The sequence below is a fragment of the Dipodomys merriami genome, unplaced genomic scaffold (genome assembly GCF_024711535.1).
Source record: "Dipodomys merriami isolate MVZ:Mamm:240054 unplaced genomic scaffold, mDipMer1.0.p SCAF_8, whole genome shotgun sequence".
NCBI lineage: Eukaryota > Metazoa > Chordata > Mammalia > Rodentia > Heteromyidae > Dipodomys > Dipodomys merriami.
Window position 1 is genome coordinate 53,060,650 of NW_027206401.1, and position 20,890 is coordinate 53,081,539.

At 40.4% G+C, this 20,890-nt stretch overlaps 1 long non-coding RNA gene and 1 pseudogene across 1 annotated transcript; both read left to right on the forward strand.

The window, feature by feature from the left end:
• The first annotated feature begins 133 nt into the window (after positions 1-133).
• Positions 134-17,363, forward strand: LOC138819271 (uncharacterized). Its single transcript, XR_011369386.1, has 3 exons — positions 134-215; positions 14,238-14,350; positions 15,915-17,363. It is a non-coding gene; the product is annotated as an uncharacterized lncRNA (long non-coding RNA).
• On the forward strand, positions 12,471-13,252 carry LOC138819043 (calcyclin-binding protein pseudogene; annotated as a pseudogene).
• Positions 17,364-20,890: the final 3,527 nt, after the last annotated feature.

A 20,890-nucleotide genomic window follows, 5' to 3' on the forward strand; every position in this document is an offset into this window, starting at 1 on the left:
GCCCCCGCCTCCCCTTCTCCTCCCTGCCCCGCCCCGCCCTCTCAGAGGGAAGGCCCCGCCCCCCGAATCTCGCCCCGCCCCTCCGCGCTGGTGCCGCCGCCGCCCGTCCGACTCCAGCGCCCACTGAGATTTCCAGATTTGTTCTCCCGGCTCGGATCCCGTTCCCTCCCGCGAGAATGGGAGGTTTGCGTCACTAAAATGCGCCCGCTCCCGTGGTGAGGCTGCGGGATTTGCGTTTGGAGCTGTGTGGGTGCGGCTGAAACAGGAGTGGTGGTGTGGGATGCCCGCTTCTCCCAGCGGGTGAGGGCGGCGGCCGGGGCCCGGAGACGGGGACGGAGGACGGGGCCTTGAGACGGGGACGGGGGCCGGGGAACGGGGACGGAGACGGAGCAGGAGGCGGGGGACGGGGACGGAGCAGGAGGCGGGGGACGGGGCCGAGGGATGGGTTCGGGGACAGGCACGGCCCGGGCGGAGCGGTGGTGTCGGCCCCTGCTCTTCTCTCCCAGCCTTCCCTGTTCCCGGATAGAAGAACCGGGCCCGCGGGGTCTGCGTCCTCGGGAACCTAGGGCGGCCGCGAGCGGTGCCCATCTGGAAGCTTCTGGTGACTCCCAGAGCTTGGAGACCGCCGGGGAGGCCCAGCTTCCATTCACGGAGGCGTGGGGACAGCCCTTGCTGCTCGCACTTCTCGCTCTTCGAGGATGAGGCTGCAGTCGGTGAAGACGAGTTCACCGAGGTTTTGTGTGACGAAATGGTGGGTGGACACTGGTGATGGTAGCACGGCAGTGGTTAATTTTATATAAATTTTATATCTTACTACAATAAAAAAATGACTTGGAAAAAGGTTCTGTGCACTCATGTGGGAATTATGGACTTGCACAGGCCCTTTGAGCAAGTTTTGAATACAATTTAACCTGTTCTTCAGTTTTGGATGAACTTTTAATATTCTTGGCATGACCTCAAGTATACTAGGGTAACCAGTCTGTTAGCATTTACATTTTATGTTCCTTCTAGAGTAGTCTCATCTCTATATCAAGTGTAGATTTAGCTGTTTGCGAATAGCAAGATGTGAGTAGCAAGATGAATGGACATAGTACTAAAGAACTTTTTTTTTCCCTAAGAAGATTATGTTTCTTATAAGATAGGAGATTGAGCAAAGCCAAGTTTCATTATACAACTTCCTCGAAGGGAAGATCAGCTACAAATGAGAACTGACAAATGTGTTACTTCAAAACTTAGTGTTGTAGTACTATTTCAGGACTTTTTGCTATGGTCTTTTTAGAAGGACTCTGATATAAAACTGAGTACAGTAACTGTCTGAAAAGGAAAATTGGGGATTTTTTTCCTTTCAAAGTTGATAATGCATCTGTTTGTTGGTTGGAGGCTGATGGGAAGAAAGACTTATTTATTGTGGACTTGATTATAGTATTAAAGGAGAAATGGAATTTAATTTTTTTAAATAAAGCATACATCAGTGCTTTAGTGTTTAATATATTACAGATAAAAAATAACTCTGGTAACCGAGTAATTGATTAAAGTGCAAAGTGGTTTTCTGCTTGGATCCTTTAGAAGCAGTCTGTCAGACAAGGCATTTCCCTCTGAATCATTCTTATGAAGGCGAATTATCTAGTATCAAGTGACACAGCAGTGAAATAATCTCTAAAGTATTCTCTGCTTTACATGCCTGCCTGACATCATGGTTTTTTAGTGTTATATTTATACTAATTATCACATTTTGTGATTGCAAATACATTATGACAACTGTCTCACTATTTGAATTTCAAGTCCTGATCTTCAAGACAAGTCAAACACCTATCTTCAGCATCATGAAACTGTTTCATTTGGACATCATTTGAACCTTGTCTATTCGATGTATCCCACGGCAGACTTAACCCCTTTTCCCTTCACAAACATACACACACACACACACATACACACACATACCTCTTCTCCAACCTTTTAGTTTCTGCCTCAACCCATTTACAAAGCTCCAAACCTCACAGCCATATATTAGATGCATCCTCCACCATTTAGTTCCTAGCCTTCAAGTCCATAGAAAAGGCTGCCATGGGTAAAAAGAAAGCTCTTCTGGTGACAAGAGAAAATAATGTGAATGGAAAAGAAGGGAATTTGTCCATTTTAATTTTATACTTTCCATTTTTAAAAAGGTTGAATATAACTCAATCTTGCATAAACTATCTTCTAGTTTCCAGATGTTAATAATACCAAAACGTATTGGACCCTTATCATCTGGGTGCCAATCATAATATTACATGTTTATTTACTCAACAAGGTAGACATTTTTAACTCCCCTTAAAAATGAATAAAATGAGCATTCTACAGCCTATAAGTGCTACACAGGACTCTAAACTAGGTCTGACCAAGAAATGTGCCATTTGATTACATTAAACAGTCATAATAAATATTTAAAATTATTTAACATAACTTTACATCAAAATTGAAATATACATAAAAATAAACCTTAGCAAATTATGATTACCTTTGCCTGTTTTCATACTTAGCTAAGATTACAGAACATCAAAATCCAGTGTTCTTGCCTTTTTTAGTTGTAGGATACTTTCAGTAAGAAGTAATGTACTTGGTTTTTCAGTAGTGTATGAGTTGGATACATACAAATGGGAATATCTTTAATATCTGTGATTTTAGAAATTTATATAACTTTGTTTTCTCATCTATGAGTAATGAGCTGTTTCATGGAGATGTCAAATTGGTTATTACAAATGTCTTACAAAAATTCCATCTACAAATTTTAGTCTTGGCAATATAGTATTTATAGAATCACATAAAGTACCATAAAATTAGTAGAAAATATTTTAAGTAGGTAGCAACAAAAACTGTCACCTACAGTTAATTCACACTTCTGAATATTACTATCAAGCAGGAGTATTGCTAGATTAAATAATTGAGCATGTAATAATTACATTTGTTGCCAAAATCCCCTTTTAAAAAGACCTAGAATAGCTGGGCACCAGTGGCTCATGCCTGTCATCCTAGCTACTCAGGAGGCTGAGATCTGAGGATTCTTGTTCAAAGCCAGCCTTGGCAGGAAAGTCTGTGAGATTCTTATCTCCAGCAAACCACCATAAAACTGGAAGTGGTGCTGTGGCTCAAGTGATAAGAGTGCTAGCCTTGAGCTGAAGAGATGAGGGACAGCACCCAGGCCCAAAGTTCAAGCCCCATGACACACCAAAAAAAAAAAAAAAAAAAAGACAACTTCAAACTCCTTTCAATTTGCAGATCTCCACAGACAATCCCAAATTGACCTTCTATGTTTAAATTTCCCCAACAGAAACATTCTAAGTGTTTTCATTGAGAAGACAGAAGACAGAAAAACGCAGCAATGAAATCATGTCTATATTGCTGTGTCATGTTTTATTTATTGGTCAACTACCAAATTTGTTTATCCCAAGATTGGGGGGTAGGAGTGGCCAGAACTGGAGCCTAAAATTCTGGGCCTTTAGCTCTCTCTCATCCTTTTTTTGCCAGCCATGTTTTCAGTTCTGCCTTTTTGCTAGTTAAATGGAGGCAAAAGTCTCCCAAATGGGTTTGCCTGAGCTGGCTTCAAACCTCTGTCCTCAGATCTCAGCTGCCTGACCAGCTACAGTTTCATCGTTTTGAGCTGCCAGCACCCTGCCTATCCCTAGATTTTTTTGGAGTATATATTGCTTGCTAAGTTTATCTGAGGTACAGATAAATTCAAAGAAAAGTTAACTTCTGTCCTTTAAAACACAAATGCATTTTTAACTTTATTTTTAAAGATTATTTAAGTTACTTTTCAGTCTATTTAAAAATGCAATCTAAGCATTGCAGGCTTATTCCTGTAATCTTAGCTACTCAGGATCTGAGTACCTGGATCTGAGGATCACAATTACCAAAATCTGAAATTGCCAAATCTGAAATTGCCAAATCTGAAATCATCAATTTTTTCCTCATGGACTGTTTGGCATTGAATCTTGATGCTTCCTACATTATGAACTTTAATCATATTTTGATGGAAATTTCTCTATTGTCTTGGAATGTTTACTTTGCAAATTTATCATTTTTATTTCAAATAAACATTGTAGATCAAAAAGTTTCTATGTCTAGCTATATACACATAAACTACTTAAAAGCAACATGCTAATCATTAGTTTTCTTTAAATCCGTTACTATATAGAAAATAGAATATATTTATCAGTAGTTCAGGGTCTTCAAAACAAATGAAATCTAATTTAATAGTTTGATTCCTAAAAACAAAAGAAAGTCACTCACTGAAGTTTGGGTTCTCCTATGAAAGTCTGGAAAAATTGTCCTAAATTTCATCTTCTATAAAGTGGCAAAATAAGGGCAACATTATGAAGTTGTGAGCTGTTTTGAGAAAATTTCCTTTAGACTATCCACTTTCCCACTTCTTATTCTCAAAGGTGAAGTGCTGCTGTGTAGCTCAGAACTGTAGCTTGTGGCTGACGTTTGGTGCTGGTTTAGCACCTAACTAGACTTACCTCAAGGTGGAGGAAGAAGAAGGAAAACGTCTTTTGTGCTCAATGTGAATGACTCATTGCTTCATTAAAATTAACCCATCATATCTCTTGATCTTTCATAACAAAATAATGCCACTAAAAAGACATTGCAGCTGGGAATGTGGCTTAGTGGTAGAGTGCTTGCCTAGCATTCATGAAGCCCTGGGTTTGATTCCTCAGTACCACATATACAGAAAAAGCTGGAAGTGGTGTTGTGGCTCAAGTGGTGGAGTGCTATCCTTGAGCAAAAGCAAGCTCAGGGACAGTGCCCAGCTCCAAGTTCAAGCCCCAGAACTGGCAAAAAATAAAAAGACATTGCAAACCCTAGTACCTGTGTTAGTGTACACACACACACACACACACACACACACACACACACACACACACACACACACACACACACACACACACACACACACACACACCACAACACAACAATTCTGATGATTCAATTAATGCATCCTTTCATCTGTTTGGCACAGAGAATTTCCTCTGTAATGGCAGTTTTCAGTGCATTCAGACTTCAGGTGAAGCATTGACAGAAGCTTCCTTGTTTCTAAAATCTGAATGTAAAAACACGTGACTCACTGAATTATTTCCTAGAATAGTTACTTGGGTGGAGGCTCATCAAGTTAATAACTAAACCTAACTCCCAAGGGTGTTGGCAAAGGGCATAATACAGCTTAATGATGCTGTATCCACTCAGAAAGATAAAGGAAGCTTTGAGATCCTGATCAGTTGACTGGGGAAAGGAATGTGACTGGCACCTGGGACACTGAATGAGTGTCTTGAATTGAAAATATTTTAAAAGTTAGAGAATTGGGCCAGTCTTTTAGAGAATGACCTACATCAAGCCTAAGGAAGATGGGGGTTAGAAAACTTCAAAAAGAGAATATCTTGCGTAAGAGACATAAGGCAGAGCATTAGTATTTGCATTGTGAGGTATGAGTCAGAGTTGTGCTGGCTTAGAACAACGAGTTAAACACATCCAACAACCTAGTATATGGATGTGTCACCAAATGGCCTCAGGTATGTCCAGCCTATCCCAATGCCTGGCATGTAGTGTCACTCTCATGTTTTTGCTCTCCACTTGTATGATTTCCCCTTTGTTTAAAAGTAAGAATCTTCAAAATGATACCTACATGATAGGTATCATGATAACTACATGATATTAGGTATCATGTAGTTCATATTTCTAAGGTGTTAGTGTCTCAGATGTAGCTTTTTAGATCCTGCTATGAACAGTTCTAAACATGACAACTAATGTAGCTATTTGTATTAAATTTCTGCTATATGGTTCAGAAATTATTTGGGGAGGGCATTTTGGAACAAAGACTTAGCTTACTGTGTACTTGCTATGATTTTTGTCAAAACCAACCAACACCTACATGCAATCATAATATTCAAATTCTAAATATCACTGATCATTCTATTTTGAATGCTTAGCTCTCAGTGTTGATGTTTTGAGCTTGGACCCCATCTTTCATGACCTTTCCATGAGAAAATAATGCATTGAAATACAAGCAAATTGTAACAACTTACAGTTTCCTAAATACTACTTTAGTTCTGAGTAAGGATGAAATGTACTCAAAAGGTAAGCATACAAGCCTGGCACCAATGTCTCCCACCTGTAATCCTAGCCTACTCAGGAGGCCGAGATCTGAGGATCACAGTTTGAAGCCAGCCATGGCAGCAAAGTCCATGAGACTCATATACAATAAACCACTCAGAAAAAGCCAGAAGTGGTGCTGTGGCTCAAGTGGTAGAGCACTAACCTTAAGCACAAAGAGGTTCAGGGACAGCCCCCAGGCCCTGAGTTCAAGCCCTAGGACTGGGGGGGGGGGAGATAAAGTACATCTAAAGTGTATGTGTATATGTATAGGTATATGAAATAAGGAATGAACATCTAAACTAACTGGTTACCTCTTTTTCAACTCCACTCAGCCAACTATTTCATGATGTGATCATCAAATCATGCTATATGTTTAGAATTTTATTAGTATAAAATAAATACTATACACACACACAGAGTTAACAGCACTTTTGTCAGCACATTTAATCCTGTATCTCTTGTTTGGTGTTTTACTGAAGTATATTTTTTCCTTTACTAGAATATGCTAATTACCTTCCATAACAATATCAAAAAAATCACAAGAATTTTACTGAGCTTGTATAAAATTTTGGCAGGCTGCATTTTCTTGAGAATTTACCTTCCTGTTTCACATCCTTCCTTTCTACTCTCTTCAAATGACCACTTTTTGGGGCAAGTTTCATCAAAATAGATACAGCTTTGTTGTTGGGCCAGTCCATTTAGACAGGAAGAAACTTGCATGGAGAGGCACTGCTGCGCCCACAAAATTGTCCTGGCACCCAGAAAACAAATCTGCTGTTCGGTGCTTTGCGTCACGTGCCTGAAGAAGTAGGGCACTGAAACCCAGGAGCTTGCAGAGCTCTTTGTAGGGATGAGGGAGAAACACAAGATGCAGAATGATTGAAGGGGAGGACATGCTCCCAAAGGAGAGGAAAAGAAAGAATGGTCTGAAGATTTCAAAGACAGGAAACTCGTGTGTGTGTGTGTGTGTGTGTGTGTGTGTGTGTGTGTGTGTGTGTGTGTGTGTGTGTGTGTGTGTGTGTGTGTGTGTGTGTGTGTGTGTGTGTGTGTGTGTGTGTGTGTGTGTACAGGAAGGAACTAGATTGTGAAATAACTGTAAGCACTGCCGGTCAGCCTGTCTCCCTTTGAAAGACAATAATTTTTTTAAAAATTTGAATAATTTCCTAACAGGAAGTAACACAATGGAAACTGGATAATGATGGTGTAGAAAAAAATATCTAATAACTTGGGAGAAACAGGCTAAATAATTGATTTAAATAGCCTGTAAAAATCAAAATGGGGAAATAGAACGGGAATTTTGCACATCTAGTTTTATTAGATAGGCATACATGTGGACCATATGCCAGATTTTCAAATTTGTCAAAGCATTTTAATGATCTCATCTTAGTATTGTGACATTTTATACTTCCAAAAATGGTAGTAAAAAATTGGCAAAGCTTTGATTGTATAGATTTCAGAAAAAATAATACTAATAGTAGTTTTAAAACTCTGAGTAAGAAAGATAAATTGTTTATTGTGGGATTAAAAAAGCCTATGTATCATATTTTACCTTAGTCAAATTAGAGCAAGTCTGCCTTATAAGTTAGCAATTCTATGTGTAAAACTATCTATCAGAAACCTTTGGTTTGGGGCTGGGAAGGTGGCTCAGTGGTAGAGTGCTTGCCTTGCATGCATGAGGCCCTGGGTTCGATTCCCCAGCACTACGTAAGCAAAAAGAAAAAAAGCTGGAAGTGGTGCTGTGGCTCAAGTGGTAGAGCTCTAGCCTTGAGCTGAAGAGCTGAGGGACAGTGCCCAGGCCCAGATGTTCAGGCCCCACGACCGGACCCAAAAAAAAAAAAAAAAAAAAAAAGAAACCATTGGTTTATTTTGATATAATATCTTATAAGAACTATTTTTTTCTGTGTGCTAGTACTAAGACTTAAACACAACCCAAGTGCTGTCCCTCAGCTTTTCAACAAGGCTTGGGCACTGTCCCTCAGCATTTTCCGCTCAAGACTGGCACTCTACCCCTTGAGCCACACCTCTACTTCTGGCTTTTTGTAGTTAATTGGCAATAAAGGTCTCACTGACCCTTTTCTGCCCTGGCTGGATTTAAATCATGATCCTCAGCTCTCAACCTATTGAATAACTAAGATTATAGGGCTGAACCACTGACTTCCCGCTCTTTAAGAACAATATTTTGAGATGGATTTGTAAACCCCAGAGTGAGGTTCTGTGTGCCCAAGGCCGTTGCTGTGCGGAGACCTCCAGGTGAAGCCGCTGTCACCATGTCTGATCAGGAAACAAAACCTTCAACCGAGGACTTTGGGGATAAGAAGGAGGGAGAATACATTAAACTCAAAGTCATTGGGCAGGATAGCAGTGAGATTCACTTCAAAGTGAAAATGACAACACATCTCAAGAAACTCAAAGAATCATACTGTCAAAGACAGGGAGTTCCAGTGAATTCACTCAGGTTTCTCTTTGAAGGTCAGAGAATTGCTGATAATCATACTCCAAAAGAACTGGGAATGGAGGAAGAAGATATGATTGAAGTTTATCAGGAACAAACGGGGGGGGGGGTCATTCAGCAGTTTAGATATTCTTTTTATTTTCTGTTTCTTTTGCCTCAATCCTTTTTTATTTTTAAAAATAGCTCTTTTGTAATGTGATGTTCAAAATGGAACTGAATACTAGCACTCCCATCTCTTTAAAACATCTGTTAATTTGATTCTAGTGCTCATTATTATCATTTGTTTTCATTGTGCTGATTTTTGGTGATCAAACCTAAGCTCTTTTCACATTGCCCTCTCATTTTAAAAAATGACGTACATGCACAGAGAGGCCACTTTTCAGGACTGCAATTTTAGGTAACATCGACCAATTCGAGTGTTCACAAAGACTTTCCAATTAGCCCTGAAGTTCTAGCATGGGATTGCTTCACTCCTGGACTATGACTTTCAGTGGTAGATGGAAGTTTTTCATAAAACTGAACTGCGGGGAAAATGACCTTTCCTTAACTTGAAGCTACTTTTTAAAGATCTGAGTATCACGGTTCAAAGCCAGCCCAGGCAGGAAAGTCCATGAGACTCTTATCTCCAAAAAACCACTAGAAAACTGGAAGTGGTGCTGTGTCTCAAGCGGTAGAGTGCTTGCTTTGAGCTAAAGAGCTGAGGGATAGTGCCCAAGCCCAGAGTTCAAGCCCCACAACTGACAAAAAAAGAAAAACTGATGAAAAATACTAAAATATGGAAAGAGCTATTATGTTCGTGTATTAGAAGAATATTAATATTTAACAATGTTAATATCATTTGAGTGGCCTTAATACTAGAGGTTATCTATGAATTCAGAATAGTAACATTCTTTACAAAACTAGGACAAACTCTTAAAATTCATTTGGAAACATGAAGACCCTGAATAGCCAAATTCTGAGTGAAAAGGCAATACTAGACATATCACAATACCTGATTTCAAGTTATACTATAGAGCCACTTTAACAAAATCAACATAGTACTGGCATAAAATATGTAGACCAATGGAGCAGCGTAAAGAACCTAAAATAAATCCATAGAGTGACAACCATCCCGGTATCTGACAAAGGCACCCAAAGCACATAGTGGAGAATAGTGGAGAAAAGACGGCCTCCTCAGCAAATGTTGCCGGGCAAATGCCATACCCGCCTGCGGAGGCCTGGGCCTGGGCCTTTAGTGCTGCACAAAATCTGCTCACGTGCTTGTAGACTTTAAGACCTCAAACTGCGAAACTACTGGAGGAAAACAGAAGTGATGGTCTTCTAGGAAACAATAACAAGATTTGACAAAAGGAACTTCATCAAATAAAAAGCTTTTATGCAGTAAGCAAAAACAAGAGACTGCCTACAGAGTGAAAGAAAAATCTTTATTTGACAGTAGATAAATATCCAGGATATCTAAAGAGCCCAAAAAGCTTAGCATCAAAGGAACGATTGCTTCAATTTTTAAAAAAATGGCACATGATCTGATCAGGTATCTCCCAAAGGAAGAGGCACCAATGACCATTTAAAAAAAAAAAAAGGCATATATATGGCATGGTTTTAAAAAAGTAAAAGGTCTGGGGTTGGGAAGTTGGCTCAGTGGTGGAGTGCTTGCTTCTCATGCATGAGGCCCTGGGTCTGATTCCTTAGCAACACATAAGCAGAAAAAGCTGGAAGTGGCGCTGTGGCTCAAATGGTAGAGCACTAACCTTGAGCTGAAAAGCTGAGGGACAGCACCCAGGCCCAGAGTTCAGGCCCCATGACCTCTCCCCCCCACCAAAAAAAAATAAGAAGTCAACCTCTTTGGCCATCAGGAAAATTCAAATCAAATTCACATCGAAACCTAGTGTGGTAGCACATCCACACAATCCCAGTACTTTGGAGGCTGAGTCAGGAGAACAGCAATTTGAAGCCAATGACTGTCTAAAACTGGAAACAAAACAACAAAAGAACAACCAGGATATTCCATCTCATTCTACTCAGAGTGACTATTATCAAACAAAAACTCTTGTTGGGAAGGAAAAGAAAGCCTTATATACTACTGTAGAAATGTAAATTGGTACAGCCACTGTGGAAACCTTAATAGCCTTCAAAATCTAAAAATAGGCTGGGCATGGTATACTTGCTAGTCTGGCTCTCAGCTGCTTGACACACGCCTCCAACCATGCCTTTTGTTGGTTGGTTTGAAGATGAAGTCTAGGAAACTTCTGCCTGAACTGGCCTCAATCCTCTTGATATCAGCTTCTTGAGTAACTAGGATTATAGGTGGAGCCACAGGCATCTAGCCTACCACCTTCCTTTGAGTTGAGCAAGGGAAAACCTCCAATCAAAATCAACTCCAAATGCTTCGGTACTAATACAAGAATGGGAACTCCATGGCATATGTTACACACATGGTTCAAAGTGAATAAAGTGGAAATACATATATTAACATGGTAGCTCTCAAATATATAATTCTGCAGGCAGAAAAGTTATTAGGGAATACAATTACTTGATTTCATTTATAAAAAGCTTAAAATCATGTAGAAATATATACTTATAAAATGTATATGTATATATTTAGTCTCCAAGCTTATCACACATATGACCAAAATAGGTTCAAAACTCAGAAAAATCAGTCATCTTTCCCTTAAGAAATACACTTCTATTTGTGGCTAAAACTTTGTTGGAGCAGCTGGGAAGGTGGCTCAATGGTAGAGTGCTTGCCTTGCATGCAGGAGGCTCTGGGTTTGATTCCTCAGTACCACATAAGCAGAAAAAGCTGGAAGTGGCGTTGTAGCTCAAGTGGTAGAGCACTAACCTTGAACTGAAGAGCTGAGGGACAGCGCTCAGGCCCAGAGTTCAGGCCCACGACCCGGGGGAAAAAAAAGTTGGAACAAGTAAATGTAACTATTCTGAATACTAATGGTTTGGATCATAGTCAGTGCTGAACTAGTAAGTCATATGGAATTAGGTTATGATATACTTAGTGTTGAATGATCCTGGCAACCTCTGATCAAAATGCTTTCCAATTAGACATTACACAGCTCCAGGATGTGAATCCTCTGGGCCACAACACAGGTAAACATTTCCCTAAACCTGTTCTACAACTCTGCTCTATTATCTTAGGGGCCTGTGTGTGGCAAGACAGTTCTCATGTCTATAATAGATAAGTATAGCAACTGCTTTGGGCTTTGCCTACTAAATTTGTTTTAAACACAAATATTTTCTTATGAAATACACACAGAGAAATTCACAAAGCAAACACAAGGATGGGCCAATGGAAACGTATCAGTGTAACCTCCAGCCAGCAGCTGAGGGTCCCCATTCCTTTCCTCATGACATCTGCATTGTACTGTTCACGGGAACCACTCTTCGGATGTTTTGGGGCTTCCTCCTTTATAGTTTTCCCTACCAACTATGCATCCCCCAAAACGCGGTTTGTTCCTGCGTCATACTGTTATGGATGGAATGGCAGTGCTTATGTAACCATGTCTGTTTCTTCTGCTCACCATGATGTTCGCTGAGTTTCCTATGTGTAGAACATTATCCACAGATATTCTCCAAGATCTGAGTCTTGTTTACATCATCTAGCTGCCATGCTTTGTATTTTATGTAGCATTTTGGCACTGGATGGCATCAAGAACGCTATTTTTGGTATTTTAATATACCTACAACTGGAGCCCCAAAAGCCTTTCTACCATATAATAAGAGTTTTATGAGAGAGGCGGGCTGGTGGAGGCCTCGAGAAGATTCTAGAGGTGCCGCGGGCCGCGGGCTCGCGCACGGTTGGTCCGGGCAGGTGCTGTGTCTGGCGGCCATCGGGGTCTTTGCTCGCGGCGGTCGCGCGCTGGGCGGCCTTTCCCGTTCAATCCGGTGCATGACCCGCCCGAACCATGGCTTCGGCTTTGGAGGAGCTGCAGAAAGACCTAGAAGAAGTAAAGTCCCTACTGGAAAAATCCACTAGGAAAAGAGTACGTGATGCCCTTACAACGGAAAAATCTAAGCGTGAGACAGAAATAAAGAACAAGATGCACCAGAAGTCACCGAAGAAACCACAAGTTGAAAATGAAAAGCCAGCTGCTGAGGCTGCTCCCATTACAACTGAACATACAGTGAAAAGCAGTAATTACGGATGGGATCAGTCAGATAAGCTTGTGAAAATCTACGTTACCTATACTGGAGTTCATCAGGTTCCCACTGAGAATGTGCAGGTGCATTTCACAGACAGGGCCTTTGATCTTTTGGTAAAGAATCTGAACGGGAAGAGTGACTCCGTGATTGTGAACAACCTCGTGAAGCCCATCTCTGTAGAAGGCAGTTCAAGAAAAGTAAAAATGGATACAGTTCTTATGTAAAAAGAAAGCAGAAAACGTATGATGGGATTACTTGACTCAAGTTGAAAAGGAGTGCAAGGAGAAGGAAAAGCCTTCCTATGACACTGGAGCAGATCCTAGTGAGGGATTAATGAACGTTCTAAAGAAAATTTATGAAGGTGGAGATGATGATATGAAATGCACCATTAATAAAACCTGGGTGGAATCAAGAGAGAAGCAAGCCAAAGGAGACCCAGAATTTTGAGACTTTTAAATCCTTTTGGGACTGTGATGTGGAAATACTGGTGTTTCCAATAATGGACTGTTGGCACATACGGATTGGGCAGATGGTATTTACACAGCCTTCTAAGCAAAGGCAGTGAATTCTTCATTTCTTACTGGAGGATTTATTTAAATAAAATATGCTTATTAAACATTTCCTCCAAAGATGCCTTCATTAGTATCCTAGTTATATTTTAAAGAAGGGGTTGAGTATATGGCAGTCTCATTTAAATAAATTTTGCCTAAGGAATATGCTATATTACATGCATTTTTGTTCCACTAGGAAGTGGAAAACAATAGTTGAATGCCAGTGAGTTACTGACACCACTTCCCACTAATGTAAGAATAAGATTAAAATCAAATTTTTGCATTAAAAAGTTTTAAAAGTTAGAGTATCTATCATGCACTAGGACTGATGAAACACTGGTCACATAATATTTTTGTACTCAAATGCTGTACAGTACTAAAAGTTTGCCTATGCTTTTTTATACATAAAAAAATAAAATTCACAAAGAAAAAAAATAGGTTTCAGAATTTAGCCTTTCTGAGATTTACTTAAAAGTGGCACAAGCCTTGTTTTAATTCTGTGAAAATGATATTAATCTTGTTAAGTAAATGAGTGAATTTTCTATTTTACAGTAGTCTGTTTCTGTCTTGCCAACTATTTTTAATATATATTTTTTATTGAAAAGATACTGTACAGAGGGGTTACATTACATGAGTAAGGTAATGAGTACATTTCTTGTCGATCATTGTTACCCCCTCCTATGTTTTTTCCCTACCATCCCTTCCCTCCCCACCTCCACAACTCCTCTCTCCTCCCCCCCCAATCCCCCCACCACAGCACATGTCTTGCCAACTCTTGATATTTTGCTTTATTGTTAAATTGGTGCTTGGATACATGCATGACACTGAAACTCAAAAAAAGACAAAGGTAATAGTCTTAAGGTAATAAATTGCCTTCTATTCTTCTCATAGTAGAACATAGTAACCTTCCTTTCACAGACGATTTAGAGATGTGACCGACCCTCTTCTTTTAGGAATCCAGGAGGAGGGGTCCGGTCGTGTGGGCCTGAGTGGCTGAGCAGGGAACTGTGATTTGTGCTGAATCTATTCCACACCAGGCAGTCATTGTCTAGCTAGGTGGCCTTCGGTAAGTCATATGCCCTTTCTGAAGCTTACTTTCTTCACATGTTAGTGGATAATCCTGAAGTTCAAAAACCACCCTAAATTCCTGTTTTAGATATGGATGTCAGAGCTACCTTAAAACTTCCTAGCCTGGGTAACTTGTATATTTAACAACTTCCTATGGCTGAGAAACAATGAAGCAGATGATGACTAAAGTCTCTCTTGTGTAAAAATTCTAGGATAGAGTTTGAACTTTCCCAACCTCAGCATCTTCCATCGGAGTTAAGTTCCTTCAAGTATCAGACATCTGTAGTTTTGTTAACAAAATAATAATAACGCTATTCAAAATAAGGATGCTAAATAAACACATTACTATTGCTGTGAGTGATCATAACACAAATCTAAAGTGTTATTTATAAAGATATCTTGAGAAAATTTGATGTTCAGGAGCGTCCCAATGGAATTATACCAACATCATTAAAAATTATTAAGAATGTGTAGCAGGAAGAAATGCAGTATGGTGGCCTGAGGATGTCAACATAACCAGCAGTGGGTAATAACAGAATGCTATGTAGTCCACTTGGAAAAACTAAATAATTGTCTACACTCTCAAAATGACTTTACAAATCAGCTCATTTAATTATACAGTGTGTCCCCTGTATCACCCACCAGATTAGAGACAGGGTCTTCATTATTTTTACTTTGCTATTGTGTTCTTTATATGTTTTACAAGTTCTTTTGTGACCATTCAGGAACTAAAAATATCCTTGTAACCAATACCAGGTCAGTGCAAAAGGGGGATAGGGAGAGAGGGAAGGGAATAAAAGGGGGAGGGGAGGAGAATGCAGTCAAGAATTCATTGTATTGCCACAAATTAAGAAAAGGAAGGGGTGAGTAGAATGGGGGTGAGAATGTTGAAGAGTGAGACACTGATCAAGATACACTGTATTCATAAACTGCTTTGTTATATGCACCTCCTTTATGCAACTACCTAAAGATAATAAAAATTTTGAAAATATTCTTCTCATATTTAATGTTTACCCATGGCTAGTCTTTATATTCTGAAAAAGTAGAGTCATCCAATTACTTGCTGTCATTTTTTTCCAGAACTTTTTCCCAGTGGAATAAACAACCTTAAATTGTGTGACAGTTCCACCTTTCCCTAATCAACAACTGTCCAGGGGCCTTCAAACCTGTGTTTGTCACACATGCTCTTCACAAAGCAGCAGGGCTCTTGGCTGGGGTATAGCCACTGAGAGAGGGAGACACAGACTAGAGAGGAGCACATTATTTTTAAGAGTTCCCAGGGATTCTCCTCTAGCTTTTGAATTGTGAGGCTGAGTCCAAAACCTGTAGAATAGCAGCTATTCACATTTTCAGTCTTATGCTGGAAACTTAAGAAACCTTCTAACTACAGGAACTGTTCTAGCCTATAAATAAGACATTACTATGTTAAGTAAATGGAGGACTTTGATATCAAAAAGATATATAAATAAACAATTATCAGTGTTATATACAAAGGAGTATATGTTTATTGATTTAGAGATTACTTGTTATACCTTCTTAATTTGTTTTCCCTTCACTTCTAGAACGCTGGTTACATAACACAGATGGACTTGTTTAGCAATGATGTTGGAGTGGACAGGCTCAAGTGGGAAGAGAATGACCCTACCTGCTCCATGTGGACATTGCTGATGTGAGAAGCCACCAAGTGTGTGACTGAGGAAGACTGCCCTGTGGCAGTTACACTGCACGCTGGCACCTGCTCCGTACTCTAGACGGAGTTAAAGGTAGACTAAGACTTGGTGCCAGCAGATCTCCTCCCCTTTACTGAACAAGGAGCTGGGTGGAGGCAATTTCAGGACAGGGAAAGACAGTGGTCCCACTCTGCCCCTCACACCTCTTCAGAGCTGTGCTGCCACCTTAATAAAGGCCTCCTCCTTTTCACAATAGGAGTGTGCTTCTCTAGTGTGCTTTCTTTAGATGTTTATTCTGCTTTTCCTGCCATTGGGCCAGTGTTCTAATTTTAGACACTGTACCCAAACATCTAAGGTCTTAGCGATGCCATCTTACCAAGGGACAACTGCTAACAGAAGCCATCATTCACACTTCCTCCTCCTCCTCCCCCTCCTCTTCCTTCTCTCCTCCTCCTCCTTCTCCTCCTCCTCCTCCTCCTCCTCCTTCTTTGTCATTGATGACTTGTAAGTTAAGTTGATCTTTGATGATATTCAGCCAGGAGAAAGAGCATGTTTGGAATGTGGGAAAACAGTGAAAAATCCTCCCTGCCTGAGACAGGAAAGAGATGGTCATAGGATGTCTAATGAAATGACTTGGCCCAGTCTGGTCTAACGTGGAGGGATAATAGGAGATGAGGAGGGAATTTTGAAATTTTTTGAGAGTGGAATCACATGAGGTCATTCGTGTCTGTCGTGGGATGGGGCATGGCTTAGGGAGAAGAGCACAGCAGAGTTAAGAGGAGGCTTAGGGAGAAGGGCACACAGCAGTTAAGAGCAAGGACAAAGGCCAGAGGCACACAAAGAAGTCTTGACAGCAACAGAGCAACTGAGGAAAAGAAGGCTCAGTCTTGGAAAGAATTCAGATGAAATATCCATAGAACATATTTGCTACTGGAGGGAGAAAAAGTAGAAGACAGAGGCCCATGTGCTATCTTTAAAGTTGCAACTTTGTTTTCTTCTTCACTACCAAGCTTCTTGAAAGAGTTCTGTCTCCACAGTCCGAATTCTCTCCCACCATTGATTCTACTGAAGTAGTTTGGAAAAAGATCCCAATGACTGGAGTGGCCTCTTCTTCATGTCCCACCCTAGTGCACTGGAGAAAGCTGGGTTGTTTATTCAATGACCTTTGAAACATTCTACCCATGTGAATCTCTCCCATTTAATACCTCCTCGTACAGTGTTAACACCTGATATATTTTGACTCATCAGAACTTTGTTCTTAAGATCTATCTCCTCGGCTGCAATGCTTGGTAAGAAATGTACGCATTATCCTGCCCATGCAATTGTAACCCCTCTGTACAGTATGTTCACAAATAAAATAAAATTAAATTTAAAAAATTTTTAAAAAAAGATCTATCTCCTCATTCTCTGTGCCCCTAATACCACTGAAAAATTTAAACTCAACTTTAGTCCATTATCTACAACAAATCCCAAAGTCCATGCACACTGATGCTCCTGAGGCTTAGACTTGTAGTCTTTCTGGAAAGTTCTACTTGAATAACTCATAGATACTTCAAAGTCAACATGTTCAAGATTGAGCTCCACACACCTGACTCCCTGCAAAACTTGTTCCTCTGCTAAATTGACTCACGTTGGTGTAGCATATGCTCTGCGCTATCCTGCTGCTCCTCAGCCTCTTCAGGTATATACTTTCCACTCTTCCCAATCAATTACAGTTCATTAGGCCATCCTCCATGGACTCTGGATACATTAAAAATAATTCCATTATGCCTATAAATAGATTTGATCCTGCCAAGCCTTAGAGAAAGTACAAACTTACCATGATCTTTGGAGGATGCCAACTAACCTTTGCAAACATTCCCCAAAACAAACATTACTCAAATTTTTGGTTTGTGCTCCATTTTCAGAAAATGATTATGTGAACACTATACTTTCTTTCTCGATTCTGTGGTTTTGAACATCTTTTTCATAGTTTTTCCATAAATTAGTGTAATATACAAATTTCCTGAGGATTCAGAATGAAGAAGATTGAGTATACCAACATGGCTTCCCTATAAATGCAATTGACCCAGTTTATTAATTTACAAGAAATCTCTGTCAACAAGTTTATGACCTAAGTTTAGGAGCAAGTTTAGAAACTCATTTCTGGTAGGAAAACCTCCACAGAAGACTACTTTATAATTAGGTAATTAATTCAGCCTGGAATTAATACAATAGGGCTAAATTGGCTCAACCAAATGATCATTGCTACCAAAGTTAAAAAGGCCTGATGCATATGCCAGAATTTTATTTATGTGTGTGTGTGTGTGTGTGTGTGTGTGTGTGTGTGTGTGTGTGTGTGTGTGTGTGTGTGTGTGTGTGTGTGCCAAGAAGACAAGCTAAATGTGAAAAGATTCCTGTCCTTTTGTTTCTCTCAGGCCACTTTAAAGATAGAAAAATAAAAGGTATTGTTTCCTTTTCTAGTTCTCAGAGCTGACTATATCTCTTCTCCTCCTATGTTCTTTTTCTATAGCCTTGAAGTTCTAACATCCTACAAAGTCTCTGATTGGATCTACCGTTGGGCTTTCAGGAACCTCCATTAATGTTAGTAGGTCCAACCACATGCCTTGATTATCTCTGTGCCATTATTTGCTATGCCTGCATAACTTTTTTTCTTTCTTTTTTTGTCAGTCATGGGGCCTGAACTCTGGGCCTTGGCGCTGTCCCTCAGCTCTTCAGCTCAAGGTTAGCGCTCTGCCATTTGAGCCCCAGCGCCACTTCTGGCTTTTTCTGCTTATGTGGTACTGAGGAATCAAACCCAGGGCCTCATGCATGCAAGGCAAGCACTCTACCACTGCCACCTTCCCAGCCCCAGGCCTTCATATTTCTAAAGAATACAGCTTCGTCTTGGAGATCTGCTGCCTGTATATGGATGCCGTTGTTTACAACCTAAAGCCCACAGTCACAATAATTGCTTGCCTGGAGTATAGCATCAGAAAGCACCCCCCCCCATTCACTTTTCCTCCCTTAGTCCTTTCTCCATGTAGCAGCCAGAGCAGTTGTTCAAAATGACATTGGACCATGCCATTACTTGTGTAAAAATATCGTAATGGCTTCCTATCTCATATAGGGAAGAATTTGTCTTCTCGTGAAAACTGCGCCCACCACACACACCTGACTTATTGGTTGAGATGGAGGGTAGGAGGTCTTGCTCATTTTTGTTCATACTGGCCTTGAACCATGGCTGTATTGATCTCTGACTCCCTCATAGCCAGGATTATAGACGTGAACCACTGAACTCAGTTATCTCTTTTTCTGAGAGTCTCACTTGAGGTCTGGTGGTTGGTTTAATCCTCACCTTGGGGAAATTAGCCCATTTGCCTTGGGGCCTGTAGCACCAATCCAAGACTGTGTCTTCGTTGTGTAAGTGAATATTAGAGATCCACATTGGTACTGTCTAAAAGAAATAAGGCACATGCTCTCATCTGTAGTTATTAGTGGAAAATCAATTGAAGTCCACATACCTTATTAGCAGTGGTTTGAGGATGTACACAAAACTATACTAGAAAACAGGAACGTCTTTAAAATTGATAACTTTGGTTGCTTATGCTTCCCTTTCCCCCCACCAAAAAAGAAGAAAATAAAATTTTAAGTAAAGTTTTGTATTTCTCCTACAACAATTCAAAGATCTCTCTAGCATTAAATGTGTTTTTTTCAGAATGACCTTTTATTTCAGCACTAGAATGGTGTCTAAAATTTCTTCTGTGGTCATCTGTTTTTCTCCTGTTGACAGCCACGTCTCCCACAGTGTGGTGGCACTGAAATGGGAGTGTGAAGGTCATCGAGGCTGCTTTCTGCTCTGGCAGAGTCCATCTGTCTCCATAAACAATGCCTCCATTGGTCTAAACGGGGTCCTCATTTTTCAGAATGATTTGAAGCACAGCAAGTTCAATGGCATACTCAAGCCTAGGAATGGACATTTTCTTTTATTTGAACCAGTACAGGGGCTTGAACTCAGGGCCTGGGCACTGTCCGTTGTCTTTGTTTGCTCAAGGCTGGCACTCTACCACTTGACCACAGCTCCACTTCCAGTTTCTAGCTGCTTTATTGGAGATAGGAGTCTTGGAGACTGTCTGGCCCAGGCTGGCTGTTATCTAACTGTCATCCTTAGATCTCAGCTTCCTCAGTAGCTTGATTACAAGAGTGAACCACTGGCACCCCATTACTCTTAATGTTTTAAATGGAGTGCAGGAGGATCTAATCTAGGACCTATTTTCTGATAGCCACTTAAGTCACTGGATTGTGAGATTCTAAGCTTGCCTACTCTATTGCTTCATTTCATGCTCTGATGCCTCATCTTGTCTTCCACTGGCCTGCTCTTCCCCCATCTATAGCTTCTGTTGCTGCAATTAGAGGTGTTTGGTTTTGTCTTATAGCAACTGGGACTTAAGTTCTCTCTTCATGACCTGTGAGTTCCAGAGTCTAGCATGAGTGAGCCCACTTTGTCTTTATTCCATTGTTTCTTTAACCTACCAGTAAACTTATAGCCAGCCATGGCCAATTCTGTTCCAATAACAGATGTCTTGGGGGTAGGAAATGAAATGCACAGTACAAATGTAGCTGTCTGGGGTGGTTCTTTGGACTGTGCTATAGGTAAAAGTAGGTTTCTAGACAGATATTGTGGATAGAGTGAGCTGGTATCCATCTGCATCTGACTTTAGGAACATGCAACTGTTCAATGAAAACCTCTTTGAGGGATATGGCTAGAGTTGTATTGTTTTTCTTGGAACATGAATAACTGCCTCTTCTGCACAAGCAATCAGTGCAATAAACAGCAAATCATTACTGCAGAGGTGCAGGGTGACTAAAATTGTGTATTGAACGGTCTG